Source organism: Excalfactoria chinensis, chromosome 7 (genome assembly GCF_039878825.1).
Source record: "Excalfactoria chinensis isolate bCotChi1 chromosome 7, bCotChi1.hap2, whole genome shotgun sequence".
NCBI classification, from domain to species: Eukaryota; Metazoa; Chordata; class Aves; order Galliformes; family Phasianidae; genus Excalfactoria; species Excalfactoria chinensis.
Genome location: NC_092831.1, coordinates 17883073 through 17903012, shown reverse-complemented (window position 1 = coordinate 17903012; position 19940 = coordinate 17883073). Strand labels below are relative to the sequence as shown.

Below are 19940 nucleotides of genomic sequence, written 5' to 3'. Positions count from 1 at the left end.
CGTGCGCATGCGCGTCCCGCTCTGCTGCCCCTGGACGGCCGTGACGTGGCGGCGCGCGGGAAGCGCGCGTTGTGTGGCCGTTAGGGAGCATCGCGCCTTGTCCTGGCCGGGCTCTCGCGCCTGTGGAGCGCGCCGCGCTGAGGCGAGCGGGAGAAGCGGGACGGGCCGCTGCGAGGTGAGGGGGTTCTTCCTTTGCTCCAGTCCCAGCTGATAGTGAACTGACGTTTCTATTCCCCAGCGGTCTTAAGTTAACGAAAGATCATTGCCGCTTGTCCCCTTTGGAGACGTATATCATGGTGTTCGTTGTTTTTTTTTCCCCCTGAGCTGGTGATGCCGGCAGCTAACATCTCCAAGGGGTGCTCGATTCCTCACCACACTGCTCAGCAGAGCAGAAGTAACATGGGCAGCTCGTGTGCCTCGAGTTTGAGCTCACAGCAGTCTGTGAGAGGCAGTTGTCAGAGGCAACGACAGGCATCTCCAGAGATGGTTAAATTCTCTGCTATTGCAAACACCAGTAGTTTATTTTAAATCACCGGGTCTCCGAGCACTTAGGTCTGCCGAGGATGTGCTCTGCATCCCTGCTGGCTGTGTTTGCGTTGAGGCTCTATGAGTCACAAACTGAACGGGTCGGTTGGCGCTTTGCTGGGACGGCTCTGAGGCCGGGTTGCTGCAGGAGCCATTCTCTGCAGTCTCCGTGTGGCTCGGGGTTCATGCTGCACCTTGAGAAAAATGAGAAGAGCTGCCTGTCGTCTAGATGGCTTCTGCTGATTAGATAACCTCGGTGAGGGCATGGGCGGTACCATTCGGAGGAACCGTAAGTGCTTATCAGTGAAACTGTCAAAGGAAATTGTATGATGTGCCAGAAAGGGGATCCCATCTTTCTTCAGAGATGGAAATGTGAAAATAATGAACTTCCAGAAGCAGCTGTCATCTCTGAATTATTGTTTCTTTTTTGCCCGAGTTTTCTAATGTCACTTATGATAATGCGCACATCTCGGAGCAGAAATGCGTGTGTTTATTGCAGTGTGCCGTTGTTTGGCCATGTTTGGCCATGCAGTCAATCAATCTTACATATAAAGTTTTCTAGTAATATCTCTTTAATTTACCTTTAGGCTTTGTAGCACAGGAAGCAGACGTTTCACATTTGTGATTAATTTAGCCGATTGATTTTTGATTTGCTGAAGCATATTTCTTGATCGTGAACCTACACTGACCTGCTGAATGTCATATTGCTTCTTGTGCTGGTCTTTCATTTCAGAAAATACAGAAATCTAATAGGCAATTTTTGCAACTGTGACATCTCTTGTTTTTTATTTGTAAATGACAGCAATAGCTTTCAAGGAGCTCCGTCTCGGTCAGTGGCGCAGTGATAGAAACATGGATGGAATGATAACTGCAAAAGCACGTGTGGTTTTTTCCGCAGTCACTAATCTCACAAGTGGTTGCGGGATAAAGTGAAACATTCGGATCAATCTTCAGCTGTTAGTCTCACAGGGCGCGTGGTGGGAGGACAGGTTTGAGAACAATGCTGTTTGTGGGTGCTTTCAAGTGAGTACTTTCTCCTAGCCTCAGCTTCCTGGTGACAGCATCATTTGGAATAGCAAACCCCAGTTTCATCGTGTGATAGAATGAGTAGAAGCTACACAGTGAGGTGGCACCTTTCTATCTGTAGGACTGAGGAAACAGTAGCTTTTAAGGGTTTTATATGCCAGATCTTGGGTAAACGCAGCATAGGTAAGACCTGAGCGCCTGCCACTGCCTAACAGTTACCCACATGAACAGAATTAGTGTATTTCTGAAAAACTATTTTGATACATGCCAAGGAATGAGAAACAAATTTTGCCCCTGCTGCAGACAAGCAGGAATCTGTACTAAACACCGGAAGTCATCAGTCAATTCGGAAGAACCTTTACTTGGGTCTTTTGGAGAACATTTTTTCCATGCTGCCTAAACTGGGAGAAGGGTGGACAGCAAAGGTGAATGGGCCATCGATGCGCCCTGTCAGCCTGCTGGGCTGCTGGAGAGCAGCGCTGATATGCTGCACAGCGTGAGCCCGAAAGCTGCGCTGGAGAGGGTGGTGCCTTCCTAACTAACTGCTACTGCTGCAATGGCCTCTAGCAGTATGAGAGACTAGGAGAAGGCAGCTGGCCCACCTTCCATGGAGAAGGCTCCATTTTAATTATATCCATCTTACCGACTCCACAGGCTTAAAATAATCAGGAAGATCTCATCCCATAATGAAAAAAATGTAACTTTTCTATTATTATTATGGCACTCTGTGCTTTTCCCTTAGAAAATGTATGTCCGCGTTAATATGGGTTTCTCTCTGCCCTTCTCACTCTCATTCCTTCTAGAGGGACATATTTTGTTCCTGTTGTGTCAGCGAGGTGATGGTGAATGATGGGTTCTTTGGAAGATGTGAATGCTTTTGCAATTCGATAACCTTTGGCATAAAACACATACATGAGTGAATGGTCCAGCACTTAAGAGTGATTCACTACTAAGCATTATAGAAAATAGGTTTACTAGTTGAAAAATTTCAAGGCAAGTTTTCCTTTTTCAGTGTGGTCTGTGTACAGTGCTCTCATTTTTTTTTCTATTATGTGGTTAAGAAGAGAGGAGATAATGAGAGCTTCTTAAGGGATCCTGTAATGCACCAACAGCTGCACCAGTTCTAATGGTTTTCAGAGAGGGTATGAAAGCTGCCAGGAACTATTTTGGGATGTGTTATACGCCAGGCTGTATTCTGCCCTCAGGTCATACATCATACTGCCATTCATGGTTACACAAGTTTGGTGTGATCATCAAAGTGAGGATATGCTCACGTGTTTGTTTAGGTGATAACAGAGTTCTTTTCGTAAGCATTGCATTGGTGTTACTAACCAAAAAGATAGTAGGATAAATGAAGAAAGTGTTTGTTTCTTTTCAGGGACTTCTTTAAACTTTAAGAATACAATTGTTTTTCTTCATGTAAGCAAAAAACATTCCGTACATGATCCTAAAAGGCACACTGAAATATTTCAGTTTACAAAAAATGAACGCACTTTTCATCCATGAGCATCAACACACATAATTCTGGGATAATTCATAATCTACAGATGAAGTGAGAAAGGTGAAAAGGTCTGGTAACAAGACTGCAGGGTGTAGAATTCGGAGTTCCAAGCTGCTGGTGTTCTGTTCTTGTGAAGTGATATTTTGCTGTAACGGGCGTTGAAAAAAGGTGACTTGCAGTTAACTTTTTATAGCATCACATTCTTTTGGGGAGGAGTTAAGTAACTCAACGGCAGCATCACTAAGCTGTGTTTTGGTGCCACAGAGTACTGCTAACAGTAATATAAGTAGGGTTTGCTAGTTTTTAGGGGCATTTAGAATAAACCTGCTGATGTTTTGGAAGGTCTAAACAAATGACATGGAGGTAAACTACAGAGCTAAATGTGTAAGCAGCATTTTTAATATATTTCTCAGAACATCTGCTTTTTAACTGAAATAAACCTATTTTTAGGCAGGAGGTAGTTGGAGAACACAGCTTTATTAACAGAACCCAAACTGTTATACCTTATAAATAACATATGTGGGCAGAAAGGAGATGGTGTTGTAAAGCTCTTCTAATCACGGTTGCAACCACCTGCCGGTCCGTAAGCACCTGGCTGGGATGTATCACAGGTGGCAGATGGAGTGCAGTGAGAAGGGACCAATTACAGGGCTATGTTCTGTACCCTGAACCACGCTGCAAACACTTGGCCCAAACCAAAAGTAGCCCTTCTCTGGTTGGAAAGTGCACTTTACCTGAGTGTTCTAGAATTTAAACCTCCTTGTTCACAGAAAGAAGGTGCTAGCGGTGCTGTTTAGGCTTTATGTTACAGAATTTCCTGCAAGTCTGGCTGTGGCAGAAATGGTGAGTCATGGCCTGAAACCGTGATTGAGCACCTGGTGGTGCATGCAGTGTACCTGACTGATTGGAAGGGTTGCAGCCAGGATCCACCCCTTCCCAGCTATGAGCCTCTTGCTGGAGGTCTTTGCATCTGAGAGATTTCTAAATGGTTTTTCCCCCTTAGCTTTCCCCCTTGGTTTTTGTGCCCTCAGCAGTTGCATTTGGGTTTATCCTTGCTTGCTGCTGCCTCGGACTTTGCTACCCTACTGTCATTGCTCGGCTTTCCATTGCATTATAGTGTTGTATCTGGCATCGGTTTTTATTCTGGAAAGCTGGGTGACTGTCAGTTAATAATGCTGTAATTAAACTGTATTGGAAATGGATTCTTATTTTTGTTGCATTTAAGAAATATTAATATCAGTCACTGGGAATCGGTGCATCTGTTTGTGTTCCTCTGAACATAACTTAGAAAAAAAACAATCCAAATTCAAACCACTTATGTCAGGATAAAAGGGTTTAGAAAGCTCACCTGTCTGCTTGCTGTCTTAGGGCTAATGTTTGTTTTAAGGAAATAAATGGAACCAAACAAGTTTTCCTTTATTTATATTCTGGTTTCCTAGAAATCTGTATATCTTATCTCTTCCCCCCTTTTTTATTCTTTAAATCATTATAAGCTTGGACTTTCTACTTTAATTGAACACAACTTAGCCATGCTGCTAGCCTTTCACTTAATCTATTTACAAATGGTTTGGATAGACTCTTCTTGGGAAATGATCAGTGCAAGTAGTTTGGTTTTCTTTACTTTTCTTCCAAAAGCTTTAAAAAAAAAAATAAATATCTGGTTAGGTGTGAATGGCGCATCATTCAGTGCCCTTCAGTGCATTAGTGTGTCTGTATTAGGACAGAAAAAAGGGGGAAATTGACCTGCAAAAGGCTTCTGTGCATTTTCTGAATTGAAACCTTGTGTGAGGTTAATATGTTTGCATCTTCCCGTGACACTTGATTTTAACACTCCAAAAAGCTCTTCAGTGAGACGCTCTGTGTACAGATATAAGTAAATACCACTTCTAATTTTAGTTTGTATGTGTGTATGTGGATATGCTGCTGGCAAGTGTTTATCCAAGAACTGCTTTTAACCATAGGTGTCATCAGCACAGGTCTTGATGGCCCTTAGGTTTCAGTTTCCTGTGGAGTCAAAACTGACCTTTCCACTAGAAAAAGGTGTTAAGAAGGGTGAGCCCATTTGTGTCAGAGGAGTGGTCTGTGGCTCTGGTTAGTTAGTTTGCTGCTGGGATCTGTCTCAAGTTTTAAGGAAATCAGGTCTGTGCTGTGTGAATTGTGGTTCTGCTACAGCAGGTTGGACATCCTTTCTACATTGGGGTTTGTGTAATGCTGCGAGTACAGGAAATGCTGTCTCATGAATCAGCGGGTTGGGAACTTTTGTAGCATTAGTATTTTACAATCAAACTCTAAATAAATAATTTCTCCAGCAGTGTTAAACTTGCAGAAGAACATTTTTATGAAATTTAAATTTTGTTTAATTTTAATAAAATAAAGATAAGTTTTTGTTTGTGGGAAATCCACGAGTTTTGCTGGAAATAGAATATATTCATGTATTCTTTAAACGATCCTGTATCATACGGCAGCTTTTCTTCTGCATTACTTATACAGAGCAGAGTCTAACCTGGTAAATCGAAGTTTTATAGCAATGTGACTAATTATTTTTGTAAGTATGTTTTGTTTGTGCAAAGCACAGAATTAGTATTGTGTAGTAAATGTGTTTTAGAGCTTGCTAATGTTATAGGTATGTAGGGTAAAGTCCTTTTCATGCTGTTTTGAAAATCAGCAGGTGTGTGATCATTAAGCAATACTCTAATAAGGGAAACTTTTTGTTTCAGTGTAGTCATGCAGTGTTGTATCTTGTTATTGGTTATCCCAGTATGTGGCTGCCATTCAGAAGTTAGGAAGAATGTCCATTGAAGATGCTTTCTTACTCCATTGCCTGTGTCCACAGATAGTGAATGTCCAACTATTGCCATATATCTACAGTCATTTAGATTCCAAAACGAAGAAGTAAAAACAGATATTATCATTTTATGTCTATTGTGAAGTCAATCATCTTGTGGAATTCCTTCCTCATAAGAGGAACTGTCCTTCCAGCTCCTAGTTCTGTGATCAACTCAGCAAAAATATACTAGTGTCCTTAAATAAGAAACACAAGTAAACATTTTAAATGTTTAAATCTGTACATTTTTGTGGTTAAGAGGTAACCTTCCATGATGGAAATTTATACGGGCCAACGTTTGAACTCATGAAATGTGCTAAAGCAAATTTCATACTTATATCCATCGAAAAGGCAAATTACTTTTCATAGAAGAGGATCAAAAGCATCAGAATGGATATGCAATGTTAATAATAGGAGGTGGGATGGTGAGGATAGAAGAATTGATGGGACACTTACGGTTCAAGGAATTCAGCACTTTTCTTTTATGCTGCAAAAAATGTAAATGATGTCACCCTTTTCTCCTGGTGCAGTTATCAGACAGACATCGCTAAGTGCATCATATATCTGGCATTAAAGTGACTGAAATGTTATTTCCCTCTATTTCTCTTCTTTTGGAAGCCTTACAGTATCTTATTGCAAATGAAAAAAGATCTGGATGTAATGGTGCAAGAAGCAAAGATCTGGCTGTAGTCTTAATGCTGGATTTTTGCTGTTCTATCTCAAAGCTAATTGAAATCCAAGATGTAATAAGGCACTGACAAATACCTTTCTGCCCCACTGAAAATGTCATCTTTCTATTGAACACTCTCCTTGTAAATTCCATCTGCAGTAGGAGAAGATATTTTGCATTTGAATCAGGAAGGTCACTACTTTGGATCAGGCGATGTGGTGTACACTGCAGTTGTCTTTAAATGAAATTGATCCTTTACTGTGTACTGTTCAGTCTTGCTGAGATTAAGACTGAACTGTTACACCTAATTATTTCTTGTTTTATCTGGATGAAATTGCAACTCTTACACTGCTGTCACTCTTTGGTCTGTGGGTAATCAGTATGACTTAAAAGCCGGTTATTCCCTTGCTAGCAGTATGTTTTAAATATTGTTGCATTTCTTCAGTAACAACAGCGGGATTGCAGTGGTTTATTTATTGATAATATATCTCTAAATATATCTATACATGTCTAAATTACTGTTGGAAACCAATCTGTTAAGTGGTGGAGTTCATTTTATTTAAATAAATTTCACAATACTGTCAAAAATGAGAGGAGGTATCTTTAATTTACTGGCTTTTTTATTTATCTGAAAAGACTGAAGTTATAGCCAGGATTGTCAAATTGCCCGGTTTTATTTACTGAAACATGTAGGGCTCAGGTGCTGGCGTGGCTCTTTTGTGTATTTGGGTTGTTTCTGTGCTTTGAAGAGTAATGCCAGGAAGCTGTGAGATTAGAAATTGCTGTATTGAGCATTTGACTGAAATATATTAAAATCCTGTTTGCAATATAATACTGTATCAACTAAGAACTGATTGGAAAGTGTTGGAAATGCTTTAGAAGTTTCATAACCAATACTAACTTTGTGAGTCTAGTAACAGTGAATTACCTGAAATTTTATTATAAAGAAAGATTTAAGAATTTTGATTATAGAAGCTGTGACTTACTTTGCATTTTCTGTTCTTCACAGGAGGCTCAACGATGGCTGAGAGTGCGTGACGCAGGCTGGCAAGTGGCATAACATAAGGTTTGCACAGAACTTATTTTTCATTTTTACCATTCTGATCTTCAGGGTCAGTAATCTGTTTCCTTAAACTGCATTGTTGTTAGATGTTGTATTGTTGTGATACCTTGTGCTGTATTTACTTAGGACGTAGCATATTGTTTTGAAATACTGGCTGGTTTCCTAGCTTTTGTGGTTTCAAAAGTACAAGTATTAGCATCTATTTCAAGGACTTAAGATATCTTAACGTAATTGAGATAATCAATACATTTTTATTCCCTACATTGTAGAATTTTATTTAATACATCGATCCATGCATACAGTACGTAAAAATTACAAATAATGCAATGCAATGCAGATATTGATGTTATTTATTTTGCTTTAGAAGTTCAGATGGTAAGTGTAGTTCAAATATGCTCTAAATATCTTATAAGTTTAACCAGAGAAGAGCTTCATGAGGAATTTCCAAAGAAAAAAAAAAGTGTTATTTCAGTAGTTATCATAAGGAAGAGAAGAATAAAAAATGAGAATGGCAATAAGGAACTTCTGTAATTGGTGACAACTTAGAAAAACTATATCAGGATACATTTAACAGCCTAATCCTCAAAACTGTATACGTTATTTTCAAATCGAGAATGGTAAGATTAGACCTTTATTCTGAGAACAAGCATGAAAAATACTAACCTAGAAATAATTGTTTTGGAAGTTATTTTAAGCTAATGAAAAAGAGGTCATACAATGTAAGTGCTTCAACCATATAACACATATCTGCTAATGTAGAAGTGCATTCTGGCAAGAATAAATTTCTAGGCTTGAGATGGCCAGTACAAAATGCAGAAGTGTATCCAAGTGAGTAAACATTGAATCAAGGTTTATTTCTACTTGTGAAGAATCCATTCCAGCAAGAAATTGAACTGTGGACTATTGCATCTGAAATTATTAGGACTCACTAGAGAGCGAGAGGGGAGTCTGCAGGTTCTGTCATCAGTAGGGCAAAGATCTCTGCACTGTACTGTAACGCATACAAGGTATGTGCTCCTCAGATTCCCTGTGTACTCAAAGGACTTGTTTCAGAATATTTGGTGTTCTGAGTTTTCTGAAGTGTAGGGTATGTTTGAATATAGAATTTCTGATTTTCTAAATGTTTTAAAATAAGAACAAAATTACTGTTCTGAAGTGTCTTGATAGGAATATAGGAGGTTCTAAGCTGCGAGCAAGTGTGGAAGCTTGCAATAGTAACAATATTAGCTGAAAAAAGAGAGAGGATAAACATTCAAGGAAAAACATTTTATTTCATGTTTTGCTTGACGTGGAAGGAGGCTGCCTAAAGCAAAGAACAGGCAACCAGACTGGATGTCAGAAGGCTGGGCAGGTATGAAAGGAATTTTCTGAAGTCTCAGGATAGAGGTATTAGATACAAATCAGAATTGAAGATCTTTCTGTAAAACAAAATATGTTATTTTCATCCACTCAAATTGGTGTTTCATTAATTGAACCGATAGAGAACACACATGCACAGAGTTATGACTATTCTGTTAATTTGCAAGTTGGTTTATTATATACAAAACAATCCTTCAGCTTGAGGTTAATGTCAAAGAACTAGAGTTTTAATGGAAGAGCTCAAGAGAGCTGGCAAAATTGTATCCTAACAGCCTAGACAACTTTTTAGTGTGCTGTGGTTAGTCTATCACTAAGCAGTACTAAAATATAACAAATATTTATATCTCATGTGTAGATATTTTCCTTATGAATAGGCTATAAGGGTAAGTGCTCTCAAACTGACAGAAAACAACCCAAGCTTAAATGCATGCTAAAAACAACAAAAGGGCAGTTGTGCTGAGTAGTACTTCTGTATTTTCTCCTATTGTCTTGTTATGCAGATAAATCCTTCTAAGATTGTTAACTGAATTTTATAATGTTTCTGAAGCTGCAAAAATTAATTACTGCCTTGCATTTAGAAGGACAGTCAGTTCTATTAGTACGTATGAACAAAACGATGACAAAGCTACCTTAACATTACCAATCCTAGTTGTAGGTGGCACATATGAAGAAGTAGTTCAACTTTCAGTTCCTTAGACAAGAATGAGTCAAGGAGTTAAAGAAAAAATCATTTTATGGAGACAACAGCCATGCTGGATTTATGTCTTTGATATACTGACAGTATTTGTAGAATGCCTTTGTGCCTTTATTTCAGGGGAAGAATGCAGCTGTACTTTAATGTATTCAGAAATATTTCAGAGTAAAATGCATGTTGAAATTCAAACTATATCTTTTATAACTTTAGCACAAAGCAAAAAGAAAAAAAAACATAAATAATTGTGTTTTTGGGCCAACAATCATAAAATGTCCCTTCTTAATATATTTGAGCAAAAAAATCCATGACTGAATGTCCCATCAGCCAGAATGTCTTTTGTTTGTTAGCCAGCACTTCATAAAAGATGTAACAGTTATGTTCTGTGGCTGCAGCGTGACTTTGAATGTAAACTTTGAAGGTTCTGATAGTCCATTGCTTACACAGTGCTGCAGTTTTGTAAAATAGCTTAAATGTCAACAGGAAATGTGGATATACATGGAATGTTGCTGTGGATACAGATCTCAATGGCCTGTAATCTCCAAGACATTTTCACAAGATGTTACCATCTGAAGCACATCAATAGAACATGGTATTCTGAACTAATACCCTCTGTAATAAATCCACCTAGAAGTCAATTGCTTATACAGTTGAAGGTGATTTATTAGGCAGTAGTTATGCGTATTATTTAATAGTCCAGAATAAAGGGTTGTTTGACACTTGACAGCAATAACAATTCAGCATGTTTTATGTTTGTTAGAGAACATCTTAAGGTTTTAATGTTCGTCTGTACTTTTCTGGATTGTGAAAACTGTAGGCTCAGATGGTTGCTGGGATAAAATCTCCAATTTTACATACAACAGTGTGGTGCGTAGACTTTAAAAGATTTTTACTTACGCAGAATCAGAACTTGTTTCAAAATATTCAGTCTTCAGAGCAGATATCTATCTCCTAAATTTTTTGCTAGCATTAGCTGGCCATTCTTGTGTGTTCTAAGATGTCTTAACTCAAAGAGACAGAGTGTGCTTAGCCACTCTTCATTTAGCTACTCTTGCTCTGCATAGATGTATTAAAAATATTGTTACTGTTAAACATGACTCTTCTGAGGAAGTAATACAAATGTCAGTACAAAATATAAGGAGAGAAAAAGAACAAACATCATAAGGAATTATTTTCACTTTTTCAAAACTATTAGATTTTCTGCTTTCCCTTTTCATGTTTAGATAATGATTTCACTGACTTTAGAGTTCAAAGAGAATGAATAGGTTAAAAAAAAAAAGCCACTCATACCCAAATGTTGTGTATGACTCAAAGCAGTCCAATTTTCCATTTCAAATAACTATTGCTGCAGAATCCTTGCATCAGCAAAAAGGTGGGAAGTTTCTATGGCCAAAAGAGCTTCGTGAGCCAAGGGAAATATTGTGCTATACAGGGCTGTGAAAGCTAGCTCTGTATTTTAAGAACAACAAAAACAATAAAAACCAACATTCAAAATCCTCACAAAAACCAAAACCAAACAAGTAGATACATAGTGGGATATGTAATGACAAAATGAAAGTGCAGTATTTATCTGCGGTCAAAGAGCTGTTGAATTTTATGAATTCACTTAATTTTTTTCAATTAATAGGTTGGTTGCACGTTAAATACTGTCAGGTTTAAGGAACTTTTATCTATGAACTTGGAATAACTCAGTTTCTTGTAGTTAATATTTAGAGTACATAACTCCAGGAATCTTATTACTTGGAAATCTCAGTTTGAGAAGTAGTACCTATTTTGTATGTTTCCTCTGACCTTCTATAGTACATTTAACTTACTTTGTAAGACTTCTGCAATTACTGATCATCACTTGCTTGGGGATTATAAAGTGATCATGGCACTCCAATGTAGAAGTAAGCCCAGGCAGTACCATTTTTTGAAACAGAAAGCAACAATAGAAGTTACCTACCTGTTTATTTCCTTCACTTCATTGTCCTTCCAAATAACTTTCAATTGCCTGAGAATACCTACCTACATACAGATAGGGTTGGATGTTACAGTGGTACCTCTGCTGCGAGTCTTTTTCATTGTTAAACATTTCAACAAAAATCCATTTGAACAAAATGAGTAGGCAGGCTTTTTCTGTGGGAGTATCCATCCTTTGAGTCAAGCAGAAAGAAAAATACCATACATCAAGCATCTGTAACACATCTGTAGTGCAGAATGCTGGTAAGATGTCAGTGAACCTTCTGTTCTTCCCCTTGAAATTTAGTTAGCACATAGTTTTGACAACTTTCTTTCTCATATTAAGAGAACTCTATATTTCTAGCTAGTTTCTGCTGATGTGGTGTGTATAAGTTCTGTATAGTGTTTATTTTATTTTGGCACTCTTTCTTTTCAGCAGGCTCCCCTGGTAGTATTTCTAACTGTAATCATGGCTGCTTAGTTCCTTTTAAAAAATCTCATTGTAAAGGTTTCTGTGTTGGGTGGAAATAGGAGCTAATGATCTGATGAACTGGCTTTCATCTTCATAATGTCATCTGCCTGACTTTTGCTGCAAATGTATAAAAGAAATGAGGCGAGGAAGTGTTGTCAGCTGCTGGCAGTTTCATACTGGCTCTGCTCTGAAATGTATGAATGAGTGAAAATGACCAGAGCTACTGGAAATGAAATAACTTGTTATGCTATTACAAACGTTGATTTTATTCAAAATCATTACAAAACTAAAAAAGCTTTATTTATTTATTTTTTTAGATGAAATTATAAAAAAAATTCAGCCACTGTTGTTGTGTATTGAATGCTTTTATGTGGTATTTTGCAGGGGAAAAATGTGAGCTTGCTCTGTCTCTGTACCGAGTGTGCTGGATGCTGTTGGAACATAAAGAGAATATAGAAATAGCTTTAGGTAGCAATGATAAGCCCAAACTTGAGCTCTTAAGGGGTCTGGCTTGGTTATAGCTCTCTGTAAGGCTAGGTGTATAAAGTGATCCTCCTCTGTATTCAGTTTGGCAAGATAGGTTTTTTCGTTCTGAACAGAAGAACGAACACTTGTTCCTTACAATCTACTTTTTTGATATGTAGTTTTACATTTAGCTTCATAGAAAAGAAAATGAGCTTACTTGGTCACAAGTATAAATAATGATATAGAAGGAAAACAGCTGAGTAGCAGAAGATCCTTTAGTTATGGAAAAAAGTATAAAAAATCCAATGATCAAATGTGGAAAGTAGATAAATTCATATTATAAATGATGTGCTTTTACAAAATTGTTTAATTACCATTTGGATCAATGTATCTCCTGGAATATAGAATGAATATTCTATTGCCTAATTTTTTTTTCCTGACACAATTTCTGAACTGATACAGGAATTATTGTTTAAAAGCTAACCTGAACTTGCACTGAAGTTTGTCATTACAAATCTCATTAGCTGATCAGAGAAGGGAGAATTAAGGGTACTTGTTCCCCATAGTGTTCTCCTCTCCACTAAAAGGAAATTAATTTAAATGTGATGTAACAGGAGATTTTGTAACAGAAACTCATTTCTAAAAGAGGGGACGGGAGGTGTGGGGGGAGGAATATAACACTCCAAACCAGGTCTGAATTTACTGGTTTGAGAAGAAAAGAAAAGCTTCTGTGAGGTAAATTAATTCCATCTAATCTGCCCTAATCCTTGCAGTAATTTTGAAGTCTTTTATCATGTTACTGGGTTTCCCCTCAAAGTAATTCAGTGCTCTGGGAAGCCTCAGTAGGATGGAGAGTTCACAGAGCCTTTACGTAGTGTCAGTTCTTCAGATAAACATCCAAAGACCCAGAAGCTTGTCTGTATTGCATGAATGTAAAGATTTACTAAAATATCTATTAAAGAAACTGTGATACTAAAGATAATATGCAAAAATATCAAGCAATTATTATAAGTGGCCCAATGATAATGTTTTATTTCATGAGATTTACTTTGAAGCTTTTGCAGGTAGCTGAATATCAGAGATTTGATGTTAATATGTAGTGCAAAACCAGTACTGTAACAGGCACAACATAATTAAAGGGTCCATTATATTTAATAATTTTATGATATAATTGCAAATCTGTAGTCAACAAGAAGCAAAACCTAAAATCAGTTATTCCTTGTGATTTTACTTATAGCTTAAAATGTTGTCCACATAATTTAAAAAAGAAAAAGGAATGGTGGGATTTCCTATCCATTTTTTCTATAGGAACTCTAGAAAATTTGCTTAAGTTATATTATACTGTCTCTTCCTCTCATAATGAGACATAGTAGGTATTTCTCATCTCGTTTTACTTACAGTTAAATCACGTATTTATTATTTATTCAGTGTATTTTATTAGAAAAATTCTGAATGATTTGTTTAGTCTGTTAATTACATTTCAATGTCTCCTCCCTCTCAAAGCTAAACTGTCTCCAACTGCCTTCTGCTCTCAGAAGCAGTCCTTGATCTTTGGAGTCTTGCTTTGGCCATGAGGTTCCTTGTGCTGCAATATGGATATATTTCAGTATCTCAAAATATTGTAAAATTAATGAAAGAAAACAGCATTAAAAATATCTGTAAATGATTTGATGCTACACAATCTGCCTCATTAGCAAAGATCCTACCCATTGTTTTATCCTTCAGAGCACATAATCCAAAGTCAAAGAATGTGCAGAAGGTAATGATTGCTAAAGTAACTGTAATTATGCACAGTTCTACAATCACTCTTCTCTACTAAAAAGCCCTGTGGCAGATCTCCACATGGTGGAATTTAATGACAGTTTTCCTTGATTACACATATGTTACTAGATGCACCTTGAACAACTCTATACACAAACAGTATATTGTTACCATTGGACACCAGCATTAAAATAAAAATAGTCTATTTGCTTATCCGTGGTCATGTTTACCTGTGGTTGCTTATCTGTACTGGCTTGAGACCAACAGCTCTCCAGTCTTTTATTAGGTACAGCATAATCTGAAATAGAGGCTGAATAAAACAATTGACCGAGAATGTAGCTGCAGATGATATTGTCTGTGTGCTCCACTCTGTCTTTCCCTTTTCTGTCTCTCCCTAGGGAAAAAGCAGTTATCTTCCTTATGCTAAATCTAGCTCCTCTCCAAAGCAATCATGTAAATATGAGCATCAGTCTCACAGCAGAATAAAAAGTCGAATCAGCAGGAAAATTCCACATAAGAGCAACAGGCAGCCCCAGGAGAAAGGAAAAAAACCAAAACCACCCTCTCAAACTCTTCCATTTATTTTCTTTCAAAAGAAAGAGTTCCACTCATTAAAACACTCAGATTTTTGTGTAATTTTTAAGGTAATGTTCTTTCAAAGAGTAACAACTTATTATTCAGCAGGCTTCCAAAGCATTTCTCTTCAAAAACTTTTTCTGAATAAACACATCTGTGCAGAGAACAAATTGAAGTTACTGCTCTTCCTAGTGTTCTACACACCAGCTACACAAACTGTCTTCTCTCAGAATGGGCCAGATCTGGATTTATGGGTTTAAAGTGACAGGAAGTTGTTGGATGTAGCTGATAGGATGGATTTTCCATATCCAACTCTAAAACAAAAAATATTTTGAATTCAGATATTTAGCATATCAGGTAAAAAATCCAATGTGTTCTTTGTTATGACAGTTCTTCAAATTCGGAAATGTTACTAGTAGTTTGATTATGGATGCTCTGATTGTTATGTGTGGAGGTAAGGAAAAGAACACTAAAAGTAGTACAAATAACTGACCTAACATGTAAACATATTGGCAATGCGGTGAATCTAGAAGAATGGTTTGTAACTGAATTTGAACATGTTGGACTGATGTACAAAATGTCCTTGTATCCAGCTACTACATGCCACAAAAGGTTACTTTGTAGTAAATTAGTCCTTTTAAGGCATTAATGTCTTATTTGTACTAAATTGACGTGCCCTCATCAAAATGAGAGAATGATTTACAAGGACTGTAAAACACAGGAAGTGTACTTTGCAATAGTAAGGTTACACCTGGGTAGATCAGAGGTTAGAGTTAATAGAGTTAGGAATCAAATATCCTTGGAAGAACTAGAGATGAAAGTTTGGAATAAGAGGAATTTAATTTAGTGAACAGAGTATATGTAATTTGATTGAAAGATTAGTGATATTAAATATGAAATAATAACAGTTTGGGGGGAAAGTGTGAAATGTGTGAACCTTTCATAGGATTGTTATCTGTTATTTTAAGACTATGGCATTGCTGAGAAGAGGTGAAAGCATGTGCAGGTGTAGTCAGATCCCTTTATAGGGGTTCCTCTATTCATTTCTGTGTTGGTACCTGATGACAACTGAAATTTCCAGATGTAACATTAATAACAGTCATGTTCTGGAGAATCAGATCTATGCTGAATTTTGCCATCCAAACTGGAATACTTAGCATTGTGGAAGACTTTGTGCCCTAAATACGTGTTCCCACTGTTTAGCACTAGGAAATAGCTGCCATAGATCAGCACTGAGAGGCAAAGCATCTTTCAGTATAGGTGGCCTGAGAAGTAAGCAAGTCAAATCCACAAGTGCTGTCAGTGCAGTGTGTCCAAAATAGCTTTAGTGGCTTAAGATATTCAGTGAAATTTAACAGAAAGCACGCTTACAAGTCTGTTTACTCTATTTGGCTAAATTAAGCCCAGAAACTGTTAACGTAGATCTAGAGTTCACTTTTTTGGGGCCAACTTTTATGTAAGACTACAAGATCAAATGGCAGAAGTGCTTGTTCCTGTTTTTCTCCAATTCCTGCAAGTTTTGTATTTTGCATGTGACCTTTACCCTCCATTTTCATGCTGTTGTGTTCTTTGTTGTTTCTTTTAACTGTGCTTATACTGGTACAGATGTTATAACAAGCAGTTGAAAGAGTTGGTGTAGGGCACAACCGTTTCCAGCATCGAATGGATGAAGAAATATTATAGTTTAATTGGCTGCTTTAGAAGAGTATAAAACTAAATACTGTGACATAACTGTTTTATTTAGGCCAAACTTATTTTAAGACAGACAGTGTATCATCTGAAGCAGCAACAGAGTAGCATCTGACAGGCCAGTTTGGTAGTGCTTGCCATCTAGTGGATTAGTAGCTGTGCATACATGGAGTGAAAATCCAAGAGTCTGTTATAAGCATATACGAAAATTTACTTATTTAATAATGTCTTGCAAATGCTAGTGGAGCTGGGTGGAATTTTGAACAAAATACTGCTGAAAATTGAAATTTGAAAGCATTTTCTGACAGGTCTCTTTATACCTTTTGCTTGACTTCATTCATGCTGGGCAAAGTATGGACTCGGTGTTTTTTGTGGTTAATAGGTTTTTAAATAGCATACCAGTTGGGCTCGTAAGAGACTAAGGAGTCATGAACAGTGATTTTGGAGGAGAAGATGTACATACAGTAACTACAGTCTCAGCTTAATGCTCCATGTTTTTAATTGTTATTTGATGCTATGCCATAGCCTTTGATTTGATTAGATGTGATACATTACCCTCCAATCAAGAACAAACTGAAATGAGAAATTATATGTTTGTGTTAAAGGCATCAATATGCCACTTCTTACTACAAAATGCCTGTCCTAGTAGAAGGAATTTTACCCCCCTCTGAGGTAGCATATAGCAATTTTTCAGTTCAGTGTAACAAGAGTATATTTTAGGAGAAGTTGCATCTAATATTGCATCAAAATAAATCTATAATAGGAGAAAGCGAAATAGAATGAAAATGACCCATATGTAAAATTTGATAATTATGTAGGGGTTAATGTTTTTTCCTTCCTAGCAGAAAAGAATGGTCAAGTCTATAGCACATCTTAATCATCAGATTAGTTTTAAGATGACAGACTGTATAACAAACCTTAGTTACAAACCTTAGCCATTTTATTTAATGCAGTTTTTTGGCATTGCTACTATTCAGCTGAAGTAAGGGTGATTAATTAGATCCATTGTGCACTAATGATTCTGCTGGAATTACCCTTAGAGGCTGTTCAGAGCGGAATCATACAAATAACTCTTTAAAGTTCAAATACTAGATTATACAGTTTAAGGCAAATCCGTGCAGACCTTTATGGCATTGTCCTGGACCATTGGCCTGAATTTCTATGCCAGAAGAAACTGAAAAGACGTGCGTTATTTTACCAGAAAATCCAGCTTACCTGAGATGGTAAGAGAAGCTGTTATAAGCAACAAATAATTGGTCAGGATACAGCAAAATAATATTTGACTTAGCAAACGGTCTGCTATGGTGATGATTATATTTTTTTAAAACTCTTCCATGATAATGGTCATATTGAAAGGTTTTAGCAAACAATTGTACGATATTCAGGAGTAATCAGTGTATTCTCTACACGTCTAGGAGATTTTCCATTTAATCTTATTACAAAGCATAAGATTATAATTGGATTCTTACTTGGTTACGGATATGCTATAAATAGCAAAGAAATCTGTATGAGCATTTTATGGTCAATAACCTATCACTGAGTAACTTGGTAGATGACCTGTATATTAGTTCAGTTTGGGTTGGACTTTTCTATGATGTTATTTATCTAAGGGTATCTGGATCTTACAGCATGTTATGTGGCCATTTAACAGTTATATATCAGAAATGATAACCTTTTCTTATTTGCTGTGTTAATCTCATGACTGATGATGCTGTTGTTAACAGGTTTTTTAAAAAGTTAATGAGAAACTCCTGCCCTGATCAAATGTAATATAGATTCTTTCTTTATACAGTGAATTCCTTCACTTTTCATTATACTATGACTGTACTTTAGCCTTCTGATAATATGCAGTACATACATTTCTAGAGGAATACAGTCAGTAACACTTGTAATATCTTAAGAAATAATGAGAAATACTGTTTCTGTATGTAAAAAAAGAAAAAAAAAAAGAAAAAAAGCAATGATAAGAGTAATTCAATTTCTTGCTAATGGAAAGTTGTGTTTTGGTACCATAATATAGAACTATATTCAGTGGCATCATTAGCTTGAAAAATCTTTTATTAACATAAAAAAGAATAACGAAAACATACATTGTAATTGAACTTTAAATCTGCAAGTAAGTATGGCAGATACATTCAAAAAACCAATAAAATATTTCTTTAAGTTCTACTGTTCATATGAAACAGAAAAGAATTTTCTGAAATAGAAACAGATGGAAGTCTTCTGTATTAGAAAATATTTGGCAATATCTGTTAGTTTTTCAATACAATATCCATGTATACATGTAATACATATTTACAATATCATATGCCTTCTACATGTAGTAAAATGCGTGCACATAATCAGTGTACATTCTATTTTAATATCTTATTTGCACCATCTTTTTTTAATGTTGAGGAAAAAAACACACCACTTTTTCGATGCTCAGTACTGCAAGACAGCTACATCAAAAATGACTTTTCCAGATATCTTTAATGCTGTTAGGATGCTCCAAAACCTAACACGAAGTTTTTATAGGAATCCCAACTTGAAATGTAAGCTGTACAATCACATACAAAATTTTCAAATGTGCAGAAAAATCTTGATTTAAAAAAAAAAAAAATAGAATTTCAAGTTTCATTTATAACTTTGGAAGTACAACTTTCTTTCTTGTGCTGGTGCCACTACACATAATTATAAGTTTTAAAAAAATATCTGTATGAAAGAAAATGTGATGGGAAGCCACTTTAAGAAGCAGTTGTAGGAGTGTGTTTTTCCCAGAGAAAATTACTCTCTGAAGTTGGTAATTTTACTTAGCACTTGAATTAACCTTGTGTGTTGCAAGAGTCCCTCAAGATCTTTTTAATCAGTTTAGAACAGACAAAAGTCTGTAGTGTGTTCAGTCTGTTTTAAATTGCACTCAGTAAGGTAGAGCAAGATTTAGGAACTCAGGATTACTGCATCTCATGGGGACCTTTCAAAGTTCAAAGCAGCCAGAAACCTCATGCTTCATGCAAATGAGCTCACTTGTTATCTGCTTGTGATTGTAAGTTCTAGAATGATAGTATTATTACTCTTGAACAGTACATGAAAACAAAATGGAAATCAAAGAATGTATTAATTACTGTAGCTTAACTTCAAACCGTAGCTTAACTTCTAACAGCATATGGAACTCTGCATCCATGTCAATGTTGTAACAAAAGAAATGAGATATTAAGGGACTTTTTCCTTTGCAATATAGTGTACAGTTAAGTTTCTTCTAGGTCAGTCCTTGGACAAGGCTTTGCCTTGCACACCTTTTCTTACACAACTTAGTGCTGTGCAAGCATTGAATCATTTTCAAAGGTAGATGAGATGCAGCAACAGCATAGTACATATCAACTTAAAATAACCTGTTT

General features: G+C 36.6%; 1 long non-coding RNA gene across 1 annotated transcript in view; it reads left to right on the top strand.

The window, feature by feature from the left end:
• Nucleotides 1–33: 33 nt before the first annotated feature.
• The window catches only part of LOC140254745 (uncharacterized), a 30003-nt gene continuing 10096 nt past the window's right edge, over nucleotides 34–19940 (top strand). The window contains exons 1-2 of the long non-coding RNA XR_011904298.1: nucleotides 34–175; nucleotides 7556–7612. This is a non-coding gene — a long non-coding RNA (uncharacterized lncRNA). The remainder of the gene's footprint in view (nucleotides 176–7555; nucleotides 7613–19940) is intronic.